The sequence below is a fragment of the Felis catus genome, chromosome C1 (assembly GCF_018350175.1).
Source record: "Felis catus isolate Fca126 chromosome C1, F.catus_Fca126_mat1.0, whole genome shotgun sequence".
Taxonomy (NCBI): Eukaryota; Metazoa; Chordata; class Mammalia; order Carnivora; family Felidae; genus Felis; species Felis catus.
The window spans coordinates 156,550,523-156,574,724 of record NC_058375.1 but is presented as its reverse complement, the minus strand read 5'-3'; the positions used below and the strand labels follow the sequence as shown (position 1 = coordinate 156,574,724).

Sequence of the window (24,202 nt, the reverse complement as noted above, 5' to 3'; positions counted from 1 at the left end):
GTTAGTTTTATCATTTATATGAAAGTGGGGAAAAAGAGAAATTGTTCTAGGAAGTGCAATAAATATTTCATGAATTTTTGAGTTAAAGTCTCTCACAGGGAGAGTAAATTCATTTTGATTCTTTCAACAGTATATTTTGAGGTTTATTGAGTGTGTGGTACAAGAGGATGAGTAAGATGTGACTGACGCTTCAGGGAGTTCCCAGTGTAGAACAAGATATCAAATGTAAGACAAATAAATAAAAAGGTGTGGTAATCTGATCAAGCTAACTCCCTAAATTCAGATTGTGGTGCCTCTGCTTCCTAGTCACAAACAACCTTGGGAAAGTTGTTTAGTTTTTTTTTTTTTTTTTGGGGGGGGGAGGGTGGGGCTCAGTTTCTTCGTATGTAAAATGGGACTCTATTAATACCAGTATGATCAGGTGATAATGAAGGAGACTTGTGTTAAAACAGAAAAGGGTTAGAAAAGCCCCTGGTATATGACAAGCAATCAGTCGATGCCAGCTGCCATTATTAAACACGTGACGGGTGGCGGAACAGAGTGGGGTGGGAACACAAAGGAAGAAGAATTGATTAGCTTTCTGTGTGATGGAAATACCTCAGGGAGACGAGAGCCGATAGGACATGGGTGGGCATCTACCTGGCTGACTGGCAACAAGAGGTGTCTGGGGGAAGAGGAGCAGTGAAAACAAAGAAAGGTACAAAGGCAGGAGGCATCTGGAGGTATTAAGTGAACTGCCCCTCACAGAGTATCATTAGATGCTTTCGTGTGAGGGTGTCCATAGTAAGGGAGGTCTTTGGGGTCATGCTAACTGCCACGAATTCTGTGGGTCGGTGCCTTCCAGGGTTCCCAAAGCCCTACGATGGCAGGTTCTGTGGGACTGCCTCAGACACTACTAAGGAGAGGCTGGGATGGCCACAGTGCCTGGCCCCTCCCCAGTTCTAAACCAGAGCAGAACTGCTTTATCTCTTTCACACATTGTGTTTCCATGTAAGATTTTTTATCTGAAGAAAAGGATCTGCTCCATAAAAATTACTTGAATTAAAAAATTTTTTAAATGCTTACTTATTTTTGAGAGAGAGAGAAAAAAAGAGAGAGTGTGGGCAAGGGAGGGGTAGAGAGGGAGACACAGAATCTGAAGCAGACTCCAGGCTCTGAGCTGTCAGCACAGAGCCCGACGTGGGGCTCAAACACCTGAGATCATGACCTGAGCCAAAGTTAGATGCCTAACCGACTGAGCCACCCAGGTGTCCCAGAAACTATTTGAATTAAAAAAAAACCCTCAAATTTCTGATTAAGGGAGAAATATGTTGAGATTTGAATTTTGGAATAACTTTGGGAATACTTATTTAGTTATTTAGCAAAGATTATATAGCACTTAATATGTAACCAGAAACTCTTCTCAATATTTTATAGATATTAATTGATGGAGATTGGGGAGGAGGATGTGAAAAATATAAGACAAGGGCTTCTCCAACAACTCAGCACCTTTAGCACTGAGAGCCCTCATGTATTCACTTAAAAAAGACATTATCAGTACTTTCTGCTTCTTTTGAACTTTACATTTTTTTTCTTCACATAGTTGTGAGAACAAACTTTTAAAGAATTTGGGGATAAAATTTTTTTTTCACTACTTTGCATGTTGGACTTATTAGGAATTATTCTGATAGACAGGAACTCAGAATAGGCATAATTTAGGCTTTCCCGGGATTGGGGCAGGGCAGAAGGGGTAATGATCACATGCCCTGCTGAGAACCAGGCATAGCTCTCAACAGCATTGGTACCACTCCTCGGAGGGTGTATTGAGGATCTCTGCAGATGGTTTTGGTTGCCACAAAAACAGAGAGGGTGCTGCTGGTATTTAGTGGGCAGAGGCCAGGGATGCTAGGTACCCTCCAATGTACAGAGTAGTTCCCCATCCTACATGGCTTTCCTATATGCATGAAGGTAAAACACCTGGGTATAAGTACAGAAGTCTGCAACCTAATACTTTTACACAAGGTGGAACACATATCATTTTTGGCATGGTTTTCATATATACTGAATTTATCAGGAATGGCACTAGCGTGTGTATGGAGGAAAGACTGTATTTTGTTCAGGTTTTTTATTTGCCGGGAGTTGTTCACTGTTTTGGAAAATAACATCACAAGGCAGTAACACTGCTCTTGGCATTTGAGTTTCCAATACACTCACCTGTATCAGTCAGCCTTTGTAGCTGTCACACTCACCATGAGTCTATGGTGAGTCTACCTCGGGATAGATGCAAGTGTTTGATTACTTCATTATGTCACCTACTGACGTTGTGCTTCAGGGCATTTATATATTTTTCCTTTATGTCTAGGGCATTGTATTTGTTTCTTTGAGATAGTCTGTGCAGGGAGGTTATATTGAAATTTCTTTGAGGCAAATAAAGATGTCTCGTAAAATATTTGCTATAAAAACGGAGCTTGGAGTATGACAGGGTTGAGAGTCAATGTGTCAAAATAGCATAAAAGCAGTTTCCAACCATTCAGTTTCTCTTATATTACAGTGGATGGGGAATCAATTTCATTTCTTGATTTGACTTTAACTTTTCCAAGCGGAGGCCATTTTTATTCACACGCTGTGGAAAATGGAGGATGATAAAGCACTCCAAAAGCAAGACAACTTTTGTGTGCATGCCACACAAGGGTCCAGTCATCAGTGTGTGGGGGGTGGTTCATCTGGCAGGCCCACACCACGGTCCTGGGAAAGATGCTTGAGGTTATTGTATGTCTGTGATTTGGGAAAATATACTTCCAGCATCAGGTGCCAGGCTAGCTGCTTGTCTTGACATGCAGTCAAAAGTAATTCAGGAGGTGATTCTAACTCTGCCTTTTTTGTACTGGAGACAAGTGGTTCTTAATAATTTGTTAATACAGGGGCCCCTGGGTGGCTCAGTCGGTTTTCATCTGACTTCCACTCAGGTCATGATCTCACAGTCCATGAGTTCGAGCCCCACGTCGGGCTCTGTACCAACAGCTCATAGTCTGGAGCCTTCTTCAGATTCTGTGTCTCCCTCTCTCTCTACCCCTCCCCCACTTACCCTCTGTCTGTCTCTCTCTCAAAAATGAATAAACATTAACAAAAATTTGTTCATCTATTTTGTATACATATAACAAAAATGCAACTATTCATTCTGTGTCAAATTTCCCAGCATGTAAAAATAATCAAAATACAAATTCTTTGAAAAAATTATTTCTTAAAAAAAAAAGACAAATTTTGACTTCCTTCTCTGGTCTTTCATCTCTTTGGCCTAATATTTTCATCAAATTGTGCCAGTTTATCAATAATGCATTTGTCAGTATATGATTTACATCTGTCCAAAGCAAGATGTTGCAGACTTTTTTGAGTTAACCTGGGTCTATATACTATTGAACAAACTCAACTCAGCATGGACTATTTGGTTACTTCATGGACTTGTTTTTATTTGACAAGAGCTTCTCTAGCGGTTGCATCAAAATATTTTTCAGTCCAGATGCCTCAAGCTCACTAACTGATCATTTTATGTCACAAGTACATTTCTAAGTATTAATCTTTTGTTTCCATAAAATAAGTTGGAATACTTATTAAAATGTTTTCCAAGGAAATGAGGAAAAGATATATATCTATAATGGGATAGGAAGCAGAGGGAGGGAAAGATAGAAACCATGCTTTCTAATCACTAAACCTTCCATTCACAAACTAAGATAAATTCTTGTTTTATAACTCCACTGGGTATTTCTGAACAGCCTGTTGGCAGGGACCATCTTAACAACAAGTAAAAATATTTGATTCACAGTTCTAGAGGCCCTGAATATGACTGTCAATTTCCTTCCTCTTTTAATACTATTATTAGTTGTATCTAATATATACTAAATTCTGGTAATTGGTGGTTCATGTAGATCCTGAGGCCACTTACATTGCTATTTACTGCAGTTGTATCTTTAATTAAAACAATAATTTCCATGAATAGATAGAACAGCAAAGCTTAATTCAGGACTAGTTAATGTCTAACTTCCAATTTACTTGTTAGGATTAATGGTGCAAGGCAAATGTGACAATAACCAGTCATTACTTTTTAATTTTTGTTCAGCAGTGTGATAAGGGGGACATATTTTCTGGTTATTCAGAGGTCCTTAGAAATAGTTCATATCAAAAAGTTTTCTTAGATAACTAACTAGATCATAATATCTAATTATTCTAAATATCTAACTAGATAATTCTGAAGTAGATAATTCTCGTGACTCTTAAGGATTCTAATTGGACAATTTGGTATCTTGAAAAACATATTTGTTAGACCTCTTTATGGGCTCTTAATATAAGGATTTTTATCTTGATTTTATAAATATATATTTTGAAAATATTCACCATGAGCAAGATAGTGTGCAAGGTGCCAGTCTTGTTCAACAGTATCCCTAGTGCTGGGCTTATTGGGAATAATGGGAATGAAATCTGATGAATAGCAGTTACTCTTTCTAAGGATTACACAATCTGCTAAATATCACCCCAGTCTCCTATAAGAATTAGTAACAGTTTCTCTTATTTCAGAACCTAATTATTTTCTGTCTAGAATAACACTTTTTCTATCTTTCAATTTTCTTTATATCCCACCTTAACAAATACAGTGCCTTAGTTTACCATTTATGGCTCACAGTGAGATAACCCAAAGCCTGCTTTTTCATTTTCCTCTTCCCTTCTCATGCTCTAAGCCATCACCTAGTCCGTGAAGCATTTTCTGAGGTCTTGTATTACAAAGGGATCTTGTTCCCCTTGATGCTCCAGATATTCTCCCATGCTTCTTTACAGGAATCACCACATTTGATCTAGTTTTCTAATTGTTTATGTATGTGTATTTCCCAACTCTAACTGTTATGTTTCGGAGGGATGGGCTTCTTTTACTGTGTACCTTTATTAGACCAGATACCTACACACACACACACACACACACACACACACACACACACACACACACAGAAGTAGCCCATTCTCAATAGTACCCATTTGTCTTTGACAACACTTTCTGAGAAATTTTAGGTTAAAAATTTTCAGATGTATTATTTAGTTTGGAATAGTTTCATAAAATATCAACAATGCCAACATGTTTTTTAAACTATCATATCCTCAGAAAGCTTTAGGATTTATACTTTAGAGTTTGAAATGCAAAAATGTGAGGACATGCCAAAGAAAACATGACATTTATATAGGCATGATTAAATTAGTAGACATCATTGGTCTCTTATGTACCAACAGCTTCCAAAATTCCACCGCGAAATTCAGTCACATTCACTTAATGACATTTACGTCATGTGTTCTGATTGGTTAGTACCTACAGCTTTCCAGTTGTTAAGTATTTTGAATACAGCCACATATATATCAATTCTTGCTTTAGTGTCAAGTCACGGGGTCTCTTTTCCCATTACAATGGTTGAGTGTATTATTGGGCAATACAGAGAAGCTATGACCCAGTTTTCTCTGTAGGGTTAACTGAGTTAAAGCAGCTTATAGTGACTCCAACACCAAGGTATTTCCTGAAAAAAAAAAACAACCTCTCAGTTGAATAATTAGAAAGAGCACTGAAGAGAATATGCTCACAGAGAAGTTGAACATTGTGTAGTTCTGAGAAAATGAAAGTTGTAGGAATGTATTTGTTTTGGGGCCATTACCTATGTAACTGTCATTCTTTTAAGAAGGTGGTTCTGAAATGTGTATAATTTCCTTTCAAATACTGTATAAAAAATGAAAATAACATTTAATAAGATAGAAGCCCCTCCTTTGAAAAGAAATGTTACATTTATACCATTTTTACAATGGAATAGAAATGTACTTACAGTTGTCATAAACCTTCTCCTCTAAATTTGCATTCATCTTTACATGGAGAGTTTTCAATACAAAAACATCCAGAGATATTTTTTAGGTAGGCTCCACACCCAATGTGAGGCTTGAACATACAACCCTGAAATCAAGAGTCATAGGCTCCACCAACTGAGCCAGCCAGGTGCCTCAAACATTTAGAGAATTTTAAAAACATAATTTTTTGACATTATCTCAAACAGTTTTTGAAATATTTGTTTCCTTCACATAATAAACAACATATGGCCTTTACTTTTGAAGACAATGAGGATATATATAGTTTTGTTCTAAAGTCATTATTTGGAAAAAATCTTTAATACTTAAGAAATTGTAGAGAAACTTGGAATACAATGCAATAGTACATTTTGTGCCAACTTGACTAAACAACAGCATGTCCAGAGATTTGGTCAAACATTATTCTGGTGTGTCTGTGAGGGTATTTTTGAATGAGAATAGCACTTTAATCTTTAGACTGGGTAAAGAAGATTGCCTCCCTAATGTGGGTGGCCCTCATCCAGTCAGTTGAAGGCCTGAATAGAATAAAAAAGGCCAACCCTCCCTCAAGTAAGAGGGAACGCCTTCTGACCCATGGTTTGAGCTTGGACACTGATTTTTTCCTGATTTTGGATTTGAACTGAAACATTGACTCTTCTTGGGGTGCAATCCTGCTGGCTTTCTATCTGGAACTTAAACCATCAGCTCTCCTGGGCTTCCCTTTTGCTGACTGCAGATCTTGGGACTTCTTAGCTTCCATAATTGCATAAGCCAATTCCTTAAAATAAACTTCTTTATAAACATAAATATATTCACTATATATGTATGTGAAATCCTGTTGGTAGTGTTTCTCTAGAGAACCTTGACTAATGGACACTATATAAATTAGAATTTGGAACCACTGACAGAAAGTCCCTTGAGTCACTATCTAACTTATGTTTAAAAAAATCATCTGATTATATATACCCTACATATATCATTCCTAAATGAAATAGATTGTTTATCTTCTCATAGTGTGTTTTCCAATAAATAAAATATTTATAGCAATAAATGTTAGATCCATCCCTTTTTCCTCAACCTGATTCAATTCAAATGATAATCATCTAATCATCGGCATTTCTCCACAGAAATATGATGACTTAAAAAACATTTAATACATTTCATATTTGAAAATGAGAAATTCTTTGAATTATAAATTATTCCTCTCCATGGCTGATTGCTATCTTTTAGGGTAATAAGGATTTAAAACAGACCACATCAAATGTAATTTGAAACTCCATTCTTCAAAAACACTGAGTATCAAGAAATCTTGAAACTTCTTGGTTTTTGCATTCATATTTTGAAAATCATTTTGATTTTCATGTCTATTATTTATTTTTATAATACAGATTTCAGAATCATACATATATATCAACTGCCTTTATTAGGCTTTTGTGATATAATAGGAGATCATGTAGTAAAAAATCTTTGTCTTCACTGAATTTTGATTTTTTTTCTTGGGAGGAGTGGAGAATACAAACCAAAACAAAAAGTACTTAATATATTAGAAAAACACATGTTATGGGGAAAAAATAAAGGGAAGGAGGAGAAGGAGAAGGGCAGTGGGATGGGGAGGGTCATGACATATCAAGTTTAAATAGTCTGAAGAAACCTCCCTGAAAAGGTGATATTAAAACAGACTTAACGGAAATGAGGAAGTGATACATATCTATATATCTATATATAATAAAGATATTTACACGTATATATATTTCCTTAGAAAAGCACTGCCGACACTAGAGCTGATGATTTCAGAAAACTGAGAAGGCCAATGTAGCTGGAGTGGAGCGACCAAAGTGGAGAGGAAGAGATGAAACCAGAGAGATGGGACCTTGTAGACCATTCAAAAGTCTTTAGCTTTTACTCCTAAGTAAGATGAGGAGCCACTGCAGTGCTTTGCACAAAGTATTTACACGATCTCCATGATGGTTAATAGGATCACTCTGTTACAGGGGAGAGAATAAACTTTAAGGGGCAAGATGGAAGCAAGGAGACTAGGAAATGGACTATTGCAACATTTCATGTGAGAGAGGATGCCATTCCATGTTGGTTCCATGTGAGCATTGATTGCTTGCAGATGATGACATACTTGGCTTTTCACACTATAGCAGTAGGACCAGTACTCTCTCTGGCAAATTCTTAGAGAATTTTTTCTGTATATGCAAAATGAATGCAGTTTTTGTTTTGATATATTTTTGAAAACTAATCACAGCTCTGATAGCGAAGTACTTAATTACTAAAGAATACCAAGAATAAGGCCATTTATATACAAAAAAAATGTACTTCTGGGGAAGTACTTGGGTGACAAATACTTTCATGTGGATGGGAGCAAAGCACGGATGGGGTAGGAGTAGTGTTGTTATAATAACATTTTTAGTTGAATTATACTATAATTTGTTATTTTCTTTGTGTTTTTTCTTCATGAAAAACTTACAATTTTTATGCCTTTTAAAAATATATAGGATCAGAAGAGTCTACAATGAATAACACTGACCCTGTGCGCTTTTGGCTGTTTCCTCACACATCTGAAAGTTTTAGTTTTTCCCTTACAGAAATTGTGTGACAGGGAGAGAAGCAAATGCCATCATCCTCCCTGTCTTCAAACCCACCCCCGACACTAAATTATCTCACAGTGTAGCTTCATGTTGCAATATTGAGTCCCTAAGCTGAAAGCATCGGTTTTACTCATTATATAATAACTTCTGGCTAATCAATTCATCCTTTGGTTTTATATTTAATCATCATAATTACATGGGTGAGAACTAGTTCTGGAAATATCTGACCTTATCCTTCCAAGGCATCTCTAGCTGAAAAAAGAGCACTTTAGAACAATGGTTCTCAATTGGGTCAATTTTATGTCCCAGGGAACCTTTGGAATGTTGGGAGACATTTTTGATTGTTACTTTTGTACAGAAGGTAGTTGTGGCACCTCGTGGCTAAGAATTCTGCCAAACATCCTACATACAGATCACTGGACAGCTCTTGTCGACATAGTCCCAAATGTCAGTAGTATTTAGACTGAAAAACCCTGCTGGAGAACAACAGCTTAGAAGCACTCGAATGGGGTGGATGGCATTCCAAGCAGACAGAACTTTTCGTTGGTTTGAAGAAATCAGACTGTACAGATTGGCCCTCCTGGGGCTAGAGGGAGTTAACGCACCACCAAAACAGTCTTTTCCATAGAGTAACTCAAGCAGCAGTTTGGCACTTGCCATAGTGTATTATAGAGATTGCTTTGGGGTTTAATGAAACACAAAGAGCTATAAAAGCATCTCCAATAAAATACTAGCGAGATTTCACACATTGGAATTGAGGGATAAGAGGGTGATGGCATGGCTTCCCAGATTTAAAGGAATATTTTCCCACTTATTCAATTTATTTCTTTTGTAGCCTAATGGTGATAGTAGATGTCCATCCTGCATTGAGGATTTAAGCTCCATTGCCTGATGAAGAAAATCCAGAGATTTATAGCTTATCTTTCTTTTCCCTCCTGTTGATCAAACATACATCTGAAGACTACAAATTGCATTAACAAAGACAAACTATCAGGAACAATTCTTCATAGGCTATTTATCAAATCTGTAAATGTGATGGAGCAATCCAGGAAATTCTCCCTCATTACGTTATTTCATCAACTGTCAGCTGCACATATTTTCACTTTTTAACCTTTCTGAAACAAGGTTTACTTTACAATGCAAGGCGTTGTGCAGTCACTGTCAGCCAGGTAGCAGTTATGCTTCAGTTATGTAAAAATCTTCTGATAAGGTAATGTCACCATCAGTGTATACCTTATTCAATAAAATAAGGGTGGATTCCTAGAAGTCTACTAACAGAGGCGTAGCCAACACCTTCTGGCCACAAGGAAACTCACATGCATAATAAAAAGAGGATCCAGACTCTCACAAATTGTATTTTGAAAGATTCTTCATACCTATTAATTCACACAGTTCCTTCATAAATTATTCTAGAAAGAGTATGCAAACAATTAGAATATGGGAAGTACTCAGGCCTCTGAGACCCAAAAAGCCAGATCACAATAACAAAATCTTTTCTCAAGATACCTTTGGAATTGTAGAGAACAGCAAGCTTGTTCCTTCTACTGAATCTCACTTGAATGTATCTGAACTTTATTAGCATTGTTCCCTGACCTACTGGACTGTTTCTGGTTCTTTAAAACACAGGCCAGGTACACTTGTACACTCCATGGTACCCGACATTATTCCCATTTCCATACAGTAGAGAACCATACAAGTAAGAGATAAAACAGAACAGCTAGAGACAGTTTCCTGCAATAACTTCCAAGGTTTGCACCTTTGTTATGACTTAGGGACAGCTATAAGAAGAGCTCTAAATGCTCAAGTGACAAAATCCACCTTTCACACATGCTGCATAAACTTCAGATTTCTCTGCTGAAGAGCATTGCTATGTTTATGAAATGTCACTTAGCTTACAAATAGGAGGACCTCCTATTTGGAGATGGGCCAATGTTATGGAGGGCAATTGAATGCCAAAGACTTTTTCCAAAAAATAACTTTGTTGGGAAAGACCAGACTCAGAGCAAGACAAACAGACTTCCTGAAACTGGGATAAAAATTGGAATTGGCTAAAAAAAAGTGAATTGCCACTCACTTCTGGAATTGAGGAACCATCACTGCTACTCATCATTCATAAGCAAGAGCAGCTGAGACTTTGGTTCCAGAGTAGGACTGAGTTCTTTTCTCCACTGAAGAAAGAAGAGAGGAGATTTATCTCTCTCTGAAATGCCCAAAGACTAAACTATCGGTGAAATGGTAGGGATATCAGCTCATTAGTGTCTCCCTGTAAAAGAGCAATCCACAGAAGCAATCCACATCAGACTACAGAAATATTTTCCAACTGGAGTGGTTAAAATGCTCTCTTCAGAAATGGTCCTCTGCCTTTACCATAGGCTGGGAACAGAGCAAAAAAGACAGAACTCAGCACAAGTGCACTTTTCAGGATTTGTATCACTGCCCTACAGTCCACTGAAAACATTATTTTGCTTTACATTTTTCTCGCATCTGTATAATTATGCAAATGTACAAGGAACCAAGGTCTTCTAGATAGTGTTGAAGAAATAATAAGTGAAATAAGTATTTTACAATTGGTACAAGAAAATTTCTAATATGCAAAGTGTCAATTTTTAGTTTCCCTTATGGTTTATTCTGATAAAATTTTAATACCTTTAATCTAATATGACTTCAATATTGAAGTTTTTGTCTGATTAGTCACTTGCCCAAAGCCTTCTGTGTCTACTTATACATATTAAACTACCCTGTAGTACTTGCATTGCAACTTTGAGCCAAAGAAAAACAGAACTGTTGACAATGGCCAAAAATTAAAATATTAAAAAAGTAAATTCCAAACCAAAAAAAACATTTGGAACTAGTCTAGGATGCTTTTCTAATTAAAGTTCTTACACCATTTCCACAATTTCAACTATTTAAATATACCTCTTGTCCTCGTCTCAGATTTGGTTCTTTTGTTCTTCTAAATCACAATCAATTTCTAAATCATAGAATTATAGATTTTTCAAAATGAAACTTAGTGAGCAATTGAATAGTAGTGATAAAAAATAAAATAAGAAAAATGACAAGTGATTCTTATATCTACAAGTCTGGGAGGAAATTTGGAAAACTAATTTAAAAAGTGAATTAGAATTTTTTGCTCCTTCGTAGCACTTTTATAATATCAAATATTCATAGAGTTGGATGGACTTTCAGGATCATCTAGTTCAAACTCTGGCCAGACACAGGAATCTACACAGCAGCAATTGAGGTTTTATTTAAGTGCCTCAAATCTTCTCTCTACTACTCTGTAGATGACTTTGCTTCATACTTCATAGAGATAAATGGATACCAGGCAGAAATGCCTTATCTAATTTTTTTTCAAGTTTATTTATTTTGAGAGAGAGAGAGAGAGAGAGGGAGAGAGCGAGCGCATGAGTGGGGGAAGGGCCGGGAGAGAGGAAAGAATCCCAAGCAGGCTCTGTGCTGTTTGTTAGTGCAAGCCTGATGCAGGGTTCAATCTCAGAAACTGTGGGATTGGGACTTGAGCTGAATGAACTCAAGAGTCTGTTTAACTGACTGAGCTACCCAGGAGCTCCAGGAATGCCTTATCTTCTTAAGATGAAGTAGATCAGTCTATTCATACACTTTGCCAGTGATATGTTGGCAAATGTTTAACAAACATTAGTCCATGAAAAATAAAAGCCTTTATTTGTATCATATGCTGATTACCATGGTGTAAATATTAATGTCAGGTCCTATTTACACAAGTGAATCAAGTTTGTGTGCTGGTAGGGGAAACACAGTGTATGCATGGATCATGAAAATACTTTAACCGATTACTTGAGGGAATCATATCAGTTTGAAGTAATTAATAAAATACATGCTCACTTATTCTACACTCATATAAATTATACCACATTAACTTAAATTGCTGTTTATTGGTAAATGTCTTGACCACTAATGTTAAGGAAGGGTTCAAAAAACCTTGATATCTTTCCTTGGTTATGAGTCTTGGTAAGCGAATTATAAAACATTTGTCCATATTTCATGTATATTTTCACACTCTAGACAAAATCTGATAAAATTTTTACATGAATGCTATGTAGATGGGCTTTCTTAAACATTTTGGCAAAAGATGACAACATAACTCATAGAGTTGATCCCTGCTCCTTTGTTGCTGTGAACACACACTGGCTTGCATCTTTCAGCATTAATATTGTACCTCATAGGCTGCTGTGCAGGCTTCCCACCCTAGTCTACCCTTCACATTTTAGTGACCCTTAAGATTTCTTCCCTGGGCTCTCTCCTTTTTTCTCTCTGCACACTCTCCCCTGTTGATCTCAGTCAGTCCTGATGTTTCAAGGATCAAAAGTTGACAGTTCTCCCAGATTACTCTCCAGCCCAAAGGCCTCTCTTGAGCTTTAAAATGTGCAAACTCAATTGTCCATTAGAGATCTCCATTTGAATAACCAAACTAGGTACCAAACTGAACAATTTTCCTCCAGGTCTGCATAAGCATACTTCTATCTGCCAATGTTGTCTATCTCCATCCAGCTGAAAAATAATTTTCCCCTGTGAGAGACCTTTATCATACTCATTCTGAGTTGCCTCTTATCCTTCCCCTCACGAGAGGGTGTGCTCCATCCTCTTCACTGTGGCATCCCCAGCACCCAGCACTGTACTTTACAAATACATTTTCTCCGTTAGTATTCATTAAAACCTATTTTTCTCTAAGGTATTAGGGAAAAGATCTATGGATTTTTTCGGCTTCCAGCCCTGTCTAAAATCCAGACACTACATTTCTTAGATAAGTGCCAAAATTGAGTATTTATTAAGTGAGTGTGGTCAAATTCTGTATAGATTATACACTATAATCAGTTTTCCCATTGCTGCACCAATAATAAGCTTTAGGACGGCTAATCCAGTATAAGTCACAACTTTCAAATATGCCAGTTCAATGCCTGAATGCCTTGTCATTATTCTCATTTTTGATGCCTTTTTCTTTCCAATTACATGCTTGAAGCACAACACACTGAAGTACAATTCTTCTTCCTTAATATCATAGTGGTTTAAATTTAGATTCTTTAGAATTTTAAGGGAAATGCATATAGAAAAGGATTGAAAAAGCTGTTAATACTTCACAAGAAAATTCAACTCTGCTAAGTGCAATTCTAAAAGAAAAAAAGTCAGACCCTGAAAATTTCTCTATTCAACAATGAGCTTTATACTTATATTTGTAGTGGTTACTTTGCTTGCTTTTGCTCTTTGTCATAGGGTCTCCATGGACCCACTGTATGATTAGACCTAAGTGATGAGCCACAGGCAAAACCTTTGAACAACTGACTTCTCAAGTTCAAACTGGGCTCCACTATAACCTGGAGAGGACACCATTTGAATGGGGAAATTATGGGCAGGAGGAAGAGTATTAAGTGGTTTGCCAGTCTGAAGATCTCTACTGTTTTAGAAAATCTAACATTCTTCCCTCACATAAGTCTAGAAGGTGTCTATGGGATGGGAATAGAGGGTGACGGCAGGGTTATCTAAGTCTGCTAGACTGTCATTGTAACATCTAAACATACAGTGAAACTCGCAGTGTGTGTTAGCGAGGGCCAGGAGCTGCAGAGTTGCTGTCCCTATGTAGGGAATCTTTCTGAAGTGAGTAATGAACTTACATGAATGAAAATGTTAATGGTATGTGAGCATGGATATTTATACATTCAGACATTTTTATTACTTTGCTGACATTTGATCAGATATTTAGAAGTCTTTGGAGTGACTAACTCACAAACCTACATTGTCAATTTTCACAAGTACTAGACAATATAAAATCAGTCTTAATAACAGCTTTGACAGGATTTAATAAAGCACACAAAGAAAACTTGTAATTTGCACACACTAATTTACACATATGTATAACTGAGAAATGATTTTGGAAGATGTTAGCCTCCCATCTGTACCACACAGAGAAAAAAAATGGGAAAAAATGACTTACCAACTGTCAATAAACAATTTTAAATGTATTTTCATGTTCTCATCCCAAAATAAAATTTTCAGTGCCTAAAATGTATTTTCTGAGCTTCCTTGCTAAGGTGGTATTTTGTTTCCATTTGAGTCTATAATTTCTATACATGTGTCACAATATGTTGATTTCCAGGACCTAAATTATTATTTTTTAAGACTGCATAATCAGATTTAGTCAGTGTAGTTTGTGGTTGAGAAACAAAAGAGAGTAATTTGGCCATTTGGTCAAATGTATGGATAGTTCTTCAGTTTTACTTTTCTTCTGAATTTTTGAAAGCTCAACTTCTTGCATTGAGATTATAATTTCAACTCTTCTGAGAATCTCTCTCTCTCTCTCTCTACATATATATATGTATAGATATATATGTATATATATATCTATATATGGGGATACATATCTATATATATCTATGTATATATATATATATATATATATATATATATATATATGTAGAGAGAGAGAGAGAGAGAGATATCTAAGCAGATCTATCTATCTATCTATCTATCTATCTATCTATCTCTAGTGGACTTAGAGAACCCTGCTGTCATCTTTTATTCCCATTACATAGACACATTCTAGATTTATGTGAGGGGAGAATATTAGATTTTATATATAATATATATATGTAAGCAAGACCTGAGCTGAGATCAAGAGTCAGACATTTAACCCATTGAGCTACCCAGGCACCTCTCTCCTGAGTTATTTATGAAATCATGATGCACACCAGCCTGCCTTATGCTTGAATGTTGAGATTTCTAGATTACATAGTTAAGTAGTCTTTGTTAACTTTCTTGCTTGTTTTAAGTTCTAACTTATAGTCAATCATTTGGTAGCATTCAAATGTCTCATTGAGTATGGTACAAGTTAGGATTAAGTAGTTTGAATAAGATATTAATGTAAATCTCTGGGTAAGAAGTATAGTTCCAGATTAATATGACAGGATACTGTTTCTAAGAATATGAATCAATTTCCTTTGCCAATATTTGTTCATGGAATTTGCTATTCTACTATGGAGGCCTTTTTATCTTCCCCAGACAAGTAGAGGCACTAATTACTAATTTAGTGGGGAGTTACTTGGGGTTGAAGGAATATGAAAGGTGTCATTACAGGACCTGAGAGTACAAAAATAACACAGTCATAAGTTAAAAAAGAAAAACAAGTTGGTCTAGGTAGATGAGAGAAAATTCTGATGTAAACTTGCAGAATAAATTTTTAGCTCCCTCTTCTAACTCATTCCTGGACTGGAAGAGGTGGGAAGTAGAAAGACTAAAAAAGATTTCATAAGTCAGACCTCACAGTTCAGCCTGAACAGCCAGCAGCAGGCTGTCAACAGAGCAGAAGCTGGTAATAAGGAGCTGTATGGTTTGTTCTTCTCAGTTCTATTTGATGAGGTTAATACAGCCAGTATTGTTATTAAGTATTTCTTAAATGCCACCTAGCCTACATTAGTTATGAGTATCAATCCATTTACTCCTCACAAGAATCCTATAATAAATACAATTATTATTAATTCCACTTTATGAAAAGGGAAACAGAGGCACAAAAGGTGAAATGTCCAGGATCACACAACCAGTAAGTGCTGAGGCCAGGATGTCAACCTGCCAGAGGCCATATTCCTCACCACCACTTACTACCCATCCAAGTAACCAACCTGTGTATCACCTGTTTATTGTCCAGCAGGAGTGCAACCCAAGAACTTGCCCATGAACCCTACAGACAGATGACCAAGTCTTAAGTTGTATCTACTGTGTGTAGATAGCTCTATTTCAGTGGCTGGGGAAAATCACTCATAATCCTCCAAGAATGCATGGCAGGGACACTGGATAGCTAGAAGGGGTGACGAATGGGTAGGGATGGACTAGATGGAACCAACTGATGAACTCCCACGAGGGCAATGGCAGTAGTGGCACACATAACTTTTGGCTATTCAAATAGTTTTGATACTTTCATTTGTGTAGTTTCAAGGAGACTCAAGCATATTGAACACTGCATGCAAGCTTTGCTCAGCTACTGCGGACACCTATTAGAGGAGGCTGAGCCTGTCAATCTCCTGTGAATCACCTGGTAGAGCATGTGAGACACTGGGGAGGGAAGCTGAGCCCACTGACTTCTAAAGCCTTTGTTTTTCAGAAGCTTGATAATTCTGTAATTCCAGAGAGATATTGCTGCTCTTTCTGTAGTTTCTATCTTTTAATGTTGGCAGCTCAAACAGGTTCTGGGATGCTGGAGTAAAGCTACTTATTAAAAAATAATTAACAGTGAGATCACCATGAGCGAGGATGGGTTTTAACAAAAGAGCTCATGGAATTTTCAGAGTATTAAAATTGCTATATGTGAGCCTGAAAACTAAAATTAGCAACAATGAATAGGAAATGAGGCACAATGGTTAATGTCCACATCGGCCACAGTTGACTGTCTGCTGTTTTGAATCCTAATATTTTTTAGGCTTATTTGTATTAAATACTTTTCGGGACATAAATACACACATAGTCACACAGATGAAATGACTGCATTTTATTTCTGAAGCGTAGCAGAGGAGTCTTCTTCATATACATCTACTATTGTTAACATTTAATATATATGAACATTTAAAAAAGTCCCATTTGTAGGTATTCCCTTCAATACCTAGAGAAGGAATGCTCCACAAATCCTTAGCATGTGCAGATACCCAGCTATTAATTAAGGTGAGGTGGTTTCCCATTTTCTACACACAGACACATATACGTGCACATTGAGAAATACACATGTTCGTACACAGTTAAATCCATAAAGTACTGCATTTTTCTTATGATTTGACTTTTCAAGTAAAAAAAATGTATGAAAATGTGGCATAAAGTGATGAAAGAGAGACATCCATAGTATTAAATTGTATTGAGTGCCCACCATGTGTACAAAGTATGACAGTCACTGGGGACAAAGATGAATGAGATGTGGGTCTGATTCCAAAGAGCTTCTGGTATGGAGGGGACAGAGGTAGGAGAAGTGAAGGAGACAGATAAATATAAGTAGTGTGTGATAAGGGCATCATCAGGTGTACCACATTTAGGCACAAATAAGACATGTCAAAGGCCTCTGTAAGGCAGGCATCCACATATGACATATGACATGAGACTCTTAACAGCAAAAGACCTGTTGGAACTTTAAGAGGAGTATCAAGGGATTCATTTGTGATGAGTGAATACATGCTTCAAAATAAAAGTAGTGGCCATATAGTGAATGCCTACTTTATATTCATTTTCTCTAATTCTCACAATCTTGGAAGGTTGTTTTACAGGCGAAATAATCTAAGCTTCAGGGAGGTTCAGTGACTTACACAATGTCACAGCAGGAGAGTGGCAGAGCTGGGATTCAATGCTAGGTCTCGCCACAATTTCACACCAATAAAGCAAGAATGAATTTGTTCAGCCTTGGCTCTGCTGATGTTCTTTTCTGTAGCCAGGGACACTCTTTTCCCAGGGTGTCTGTTCTGAGATCGGCTGCTTCCTCATTTCTGTACTTTGAGTTGTTGGTACACTTGGCTGTGGAGATTGTGTTGGGTAAAGACTGCATCAATGGCTTCCCGGTTTTGCTTCCCCCCAATATGCTCAGCAAAGTGTTGGCTTCCTACTTTCCTTGTTAACCCCTGGTGTGGCTCTTGTTGGTTTGGTTGATCCTGCAGCCTTCAGTCTATTGTAAGCATTCAGCACTCTCTGCTGGATCAGTGATGTGGGGCGTGCTGGGGCAAAGGGAAGAGATTTATTCTAGTCCCTTTGGCAAGAAGAATTGCTTCTTTGTTGAGGTTAGAGTTGCAAACAGATGCCCCTTTGTACAGTGTCATGATACTTCCTGGGTAACACCATTAAATGTTTCCTGGGCAGCAGAAGCTCTGGGGTCATTGCTGAATTACCATTTAACTTCCACTGGTATGTGAGCCTCCAACTGTTTTGTTCAACTGCACTACTGAACTCTGCACGTGATAAAAGTAGGATTCTCATGAACTGGATCTTTGACAAAAGGAATCATGCCCTGAATCTTTGACAAGACAAACCTGTTTTGTTCAAACTATGTACTAGATGTCCCACATAATATATGCATCACACATAGTAGGTGTTCAATAAATGCTTATTGAGTAACGAACTTGGAGAAGCAGCTGGTGTTTTCTGTGTGTGTTGTGTGTGTGTGTGTGTTTCTGCAGTGTCCCTTTTCTCCCTGGAGAAGCATAATTATGTTAACTACCCACACTAAAAGATAATTTAGGTGATCAGATAATATGAGGTAATAGTTACATAGAGAAAGGAATAAATATATAGGTTAGATCAGAAGACATTTTGGGGTGTGGGTAATACTATCCTGACTAAATGCTACATCAGAGTGGCTAATAATCACAAATAAAGTGGCTATTTTATCCTTTCTTTTCTCTTACACACACACACTCACACACAATCCCTTTTCTGCTCTTCTAGTAATATTTTTGAATATGCATAGAAAGCTGATACACAATTTCTAGGAGAAGCAAAATGACAAGAGGACCAGAACAATTGTACTATGAGTTCCCTAAGCAAAAGGATAAAATATTAAGATAATTCTTTTTAGAATCTCTGGACAACTTACCTTTATAAAAAATAGATCTAGAAAGGCTTTGAGAGGTCAAACCTAACAGCTGTTTGTTTTCCTTAGGAATTGTTTCAAAACATAGGAACGTATATTGAAGGGCAGTTTATTGTATGGAAGGGAGAGATATTTTCTTGCCTCATTTAGTTTTGGTAAAGAAGCTGGCTTAACTCTAGTTAATGTGTTTCCATTTAGATTTACTTTCGAAAGGGGAACATCTTTCCTCTGGCCTTCAGCTTTATTTAACCTCTGGAGATGGAAGGAAAAATTAAATGTGATTAAGGAAAGTAAGAGATCCAAGAAACACAGAAACTACCAAATTGGCCTTAGGAGAAACAGAAAATCTGAACAGACCTATAACAAATAAAGAGATTGAATCAGTAATAAAAAACCTCCCAAGAAAAAAAGCCCAGGATCAGATGCCTTCACTGGTGAATACCAGATGAATGTAAAATTAGTGTGGCTTAAAGATGAGGGAGAATATTTCATATGGTAAAGGGGCTTATATTGTATCCTAAGGAATGGGTAGGCATTGGTCACAGATGAGATGAGTAGAGTCATTACTTGCAAGTAAGGAACAGAATGAAATGGACACAGCAGGGAGGATAGAGATAATGACAACTTTGTTCAGTGTAATGGTTTATGTTGTACAGGAAATTGATAATGGATATGTAGGTTAGGGCCAAACAAATGAAGTTCTTAAATGGTGATGTGAAGAGTTGGGACATTATCCTAGATGGGATCAATTAGAAGATTGTGGGCAAGGCTATGATATTACAAAAGGAGATTTTTAGAAGATACATTTAATTGTATTCATGATGAATTGAAAACATGGGAGAACATAATAGATGACTGGTTAGGAGGTTTTGATGGTGATTCAGGTAAGATTATCATAGGAAAAGGATGATTACACTGAGATTGAAAGAAAACAATTATATGGACATGAAACTTAGTGGCCAATAACTTATAAAAGGTGAATTAGAGTTGAAAAACTGTTAGATGATTCCAAGGTTTATAAGATGAAAAACTAGAAGGACAGTGGAAACACTATCAAAAATGGAGGGACTAGGGCAAAAAACCAGATTTGGGGCATGAACAATGAATGCAACTGGACATTCAGAGTTTGAGATCCTAGGAGCATATCAGGGTGGAAATTTCCTATAGGGCAAATATCCAGGACAGGATTTAGAGAGAAAATCCAGGTTAGGGGATATAGATTTGAAAATCATTGCTTGACCACTTCTAGTAGTCTCCCAAAGGGTTTCAGAGAGCTCTAGATAAGTGACGTAAATAGTACTTTAAATCATTATTTAATGGGGGAACTCTTCACCTTTCCTCTTGCATTTGTGTATTCCAGCCAGAATGAAGAAACAGAGATGTGCTATGAGATACAGAGGAGTGCTCCCATAGAGTACCACACCACAAGTAAGTTGCTTCTTCTGAATGATTCTCCTCCTGGGCTCCCCTTCTTTCCTGTTCATGCCCAACTCAGCTCAGTTCTGAGGATTTGATGGGGGTGGGGGGTGTCTTCTGTGTAAGATTGTGCTTGGTGCTATAAGAAACATGAGTCATGTAGGAAATATAAACTCAAATGTATACAGTCTAGTTGAATTTTCAGGAAAATTTATGTGTAAATACGTTTGTGGGTCTCTGCTTGCCCCATTATTCAAGCTGTGTGGCGTGCCTTCATGTAGAACATTGCCACTTCCTCTCTGGGATGTATGTTGAGTGCAGTTGAGAAGGTCCATGTCCAATTGTAAGCTGGCTTATCTGGCAGGGGCCTTGAGAAAAATATATTCTATTAAAGGCAGTTTCCTAGTATAAAATGTGAGATAAGGGTACTAAGTGTCAAAAGCAAACACACTAAGAGCAACTAAACTAAGACACATGAGCTTCACACTTAGGCTTTCAAAGAGGAGATCTCTAGAAAATTTCTCAAGACCCAATGGCACAACAATGCCTAATGAGTGAATCAAGAGAAGACAAAAATCAAATTTTTATATTAAGCTCCTACCAATTTTGAAAAAAGAGCCCATACAAATCTGTTAATAAAATTCACCACCTTTCACAATTCACTGTCAGAAAAGTGTTACGTTCAGCTAACAAATGATCACTGACCAGCCTAAAACTATTCCTTTCTTTCCTCGCCATTTTAATTTATTTTTCTTCTCACAAGGCTGAGTGGGTCCTCAGTCACCCTCAGTTAATGAATGGCCGCAAGAACTCTGCCAATTCAGATTTGTTTGCTGAATGAATTTTTACAAGTATCTGATTTTCCACTGCTGTGGCTATGAGTTTAATTGGATCATGTGTTGGTGGATCAGGATGAATTGGGAAGTAAAGCAAAAACAAAAACAAAAACAAAACAGAAAACAGGGACTCACAAAAAGGTAGCTTCAGCTGGGTCAGCAGCTATACTGGAGGGACCAGACAAAGTAAAAGGGAGGTGGTCAGAGGCTAGGATGGGAGATGGGGATGGGGTGGGGAATGGGATAATAGTAAAATAGTGCCCTCTTGCTCCCCATACCCAGGGAAGAGCTCCTTTCTGAGTAGGAAGACATAGATTCAGGAAAAGGTAGGAGATACCTCAGGTGCTGCCCATGAGAGATGAAAGAGTCTAAAGCAAGGACGCCCTTTATTTCTTTACCCAACCTGCCTGGTCCACTTAAAACTACTTGCAGGCCTGTGGTGACTCTTGTTGAGGATATGGTCGCTTCTCATAATTTATCCTTGGGAAATTTAATTCACTGTACCAAACTATTTCCTTTCATCAAGCCTCAGGTGCATTTCTGTAATAAGAAGGAGTCAAAAGAGATAATCTCTAAGCTTTCTTCCAACTTTAACATTCCATGGCTTTGGAGAAGGTACACAAAACTATTTGCTAAGAAGGGAATTCAGGCAGATGTAATTTACCCACAAGTCATTTCTGCATTTTCATTTATAGTTTTTGAAGCCAATCTCCTGAGGGTAAATCACACAGATATTTCACAACTGCTACAAGCCCCCAATTATAATTCTTTTACTGGTAGTGGCCGAGGGTGTAGAACAAGTACAAACACTTCTAAAACCATTGAAGCATTATGAAACTTGTTGACATCTTAGTTCTCAGTGTAGCAGTGCCTGTTATTGCTGATAATGTCCACAGCTTTCCCCTTCTGAGCTCATAATTTGATAGTTAAATACTGTATCTTGTCTTCATCACCCTGCTTCTCCAAAAGCTGTTAGTGACTTTTTAGAGAAGAATGTATGCAAAACATTGCCAAGAATTTTAAACATTATGTTTCATTATAGTAACTTCTTTCTTCCTTACTTCCTCCCTCCCTCCCTCTCTCCCTCTTTCCTCCTTTCTTCCTCTCTCTTCCTCTCTTTCTCCCTCCCCGTCCTCCCATCCCCTCCCCTTCCCTTCCCTTTCCTTACTTTCAGCATTCCTGGAAAAGATCTGGAAGAGCCATGAAAATTCAGTCAGGGTGATGAGCATTCAGTGGTCATTCCTGCAGGCAGCCTTTCCTAAACAGCAATGGATGGCTGAGTCCAATTCAAGTCAGCCCCTTAAACCTTACCTGCTTTGATAGGAGTTGGTTAACGACAACAAGAGGAAGGGATTAGAGTGGAAGATAAAGAAAGCTGTTGGCCTAGGACTCTCTGTAATTCTGTACCCAGAATAAATGAGAAACATATTGGAAAATATTCTGAAAGTGAAGTTTCAAAATTTCTACAGTAAATATTCACTTGCAATTGAGCGTTTTGGGCAAACATGGCTATGAGTCTGAATGGTGCGAAAGCTTAGATAATAAAGTCAATAGGGTAAATTCTAGAAAGAAGGTTCCTGTGTGGAAGTGCAAGAGAAAATTTATTAGGGTTATGTTAGAAGAAAAGCCAGCAAAATGTTTTTTAAGATCAGCTCAATAGGTGATCCTGAATGATATTTCTTTTAGTTACTTGGGGTACAGGATCTTCAGAAAATGATATAAGTCAAATTAGTGGTGGTGCTCCTTTTAAGGTTTCTAGAAAATAGTACCCCTTTTATTTAACCAGATAATAAGAGTTTTATTGTTTATTTTCTACCAATAATAACTTATTTTCTCATCTAAACATCTCGATTGAACTCCTTCATACACATTCTTACTTTAGATCTGACTTTCTGACTTTTGACCATTCACTCCAAAATTGGTGTTCCAACGCTGCCTACTTCTGCCAGTATCAAAATACAAAATCAACATGATAAAAAATAATTATGTGATTCAAGAGGCTGTAGTGTCACTCAACCTCATTTGCTACACCAAATCTGGAGAACACCTGAGTTAAGTGGCCCAGGGGAGTGTCCTCAGATGGGGGGAATAAGGGAGAGAAGATGGTAGCCATTTTTACATTGTTTTGCATGGTATTTATTGATCCAGGAAACAAACACAAAATTCTGAATAAAATGACTTGGAAACAAAAAACAATACAATATAATTATTGATAACAGTTCTAAACACCATCTTCAGAACTGTGAACCTTGGATTCTAGTGGTTATTTTGTGCTTTTTCATCTTGCTTTACACTTCAGTTTTAGGTTGTATTGTGCTCCTCTCTTCTTCCCACACAGATAAACCCACCCAATTTACAGTCATTGACAGTTGTGTATACATGAAAGGAGATGAAGGTAATGACAAGACAATTCAAAAATACTGCTTCAGTCTTCCAGTTCACTTTGCAAAAGGACTATACCTATAGATAACTTCTATCATAATACAGACCAGTCTGCACAGGGCACCTGAAGTTGTCAGGCTATATAAATATATTGCCAGTTACTCACACCTTATACACTTGTAAATAGATAAAGTTCAATTCAGATGAACCTCATGAAAGGAGAATGTGTTATATTAGGAAAAGTTAGGTACCTGTGGGGGATATCTTCCATTTAGCACAATGACTGTAGGGAATAGGGTTATGGCATGTTTGTGTAAGACATGAGTAATTTGGCATCATTGCCTTTTTTCTTCCTTTCTCTTTTTCTGTCATCAGTTGCCTATGTCAGCATTCCATACTCAGGTTTCAGTATGATCACTCCAATTCTCATAGGCAACTTTAATTTCACACTTTTTCTTTTCTTGCCTCCACTACTTTACAAGAGAAGGGGGCATGACATTGCCAAGTCATGCCAGCGTACCTCCCTGGCCAGGAATGACAATAGATGA

At 37.3% G+C, this 24,202-nt stretch overlaps 1 protein-coding gene and 1 long non-coding RNA gene across 3 annotated transcripts in view; one reads left to right on the top strand and one right to left on the bottom strand.

Moving 5' to 3' along the window:
- The window catches only part of B3GALT1 (beta-1,3-galactosyltransferase 1), a 344,112-nt gene that overhangs the window by 177,308 nt on the left and 142,602 nt on the right, over window positions 1-24,202 (bottom strand). The gene's annotated exons all lie outside the window — the stretch shown is intronic.
- LOC111561864 lies at window positions 1,196-22,710 on the top strand. Its single transcript, XR_002744825.2, has 3 exons — window positions 1,196-1,247; window positions 20,381-20,448; window positions 22,447-22,710. It is a non-coding gene; the product is annotated as an uncharacterized LOC111561864 (long non-coding RNA).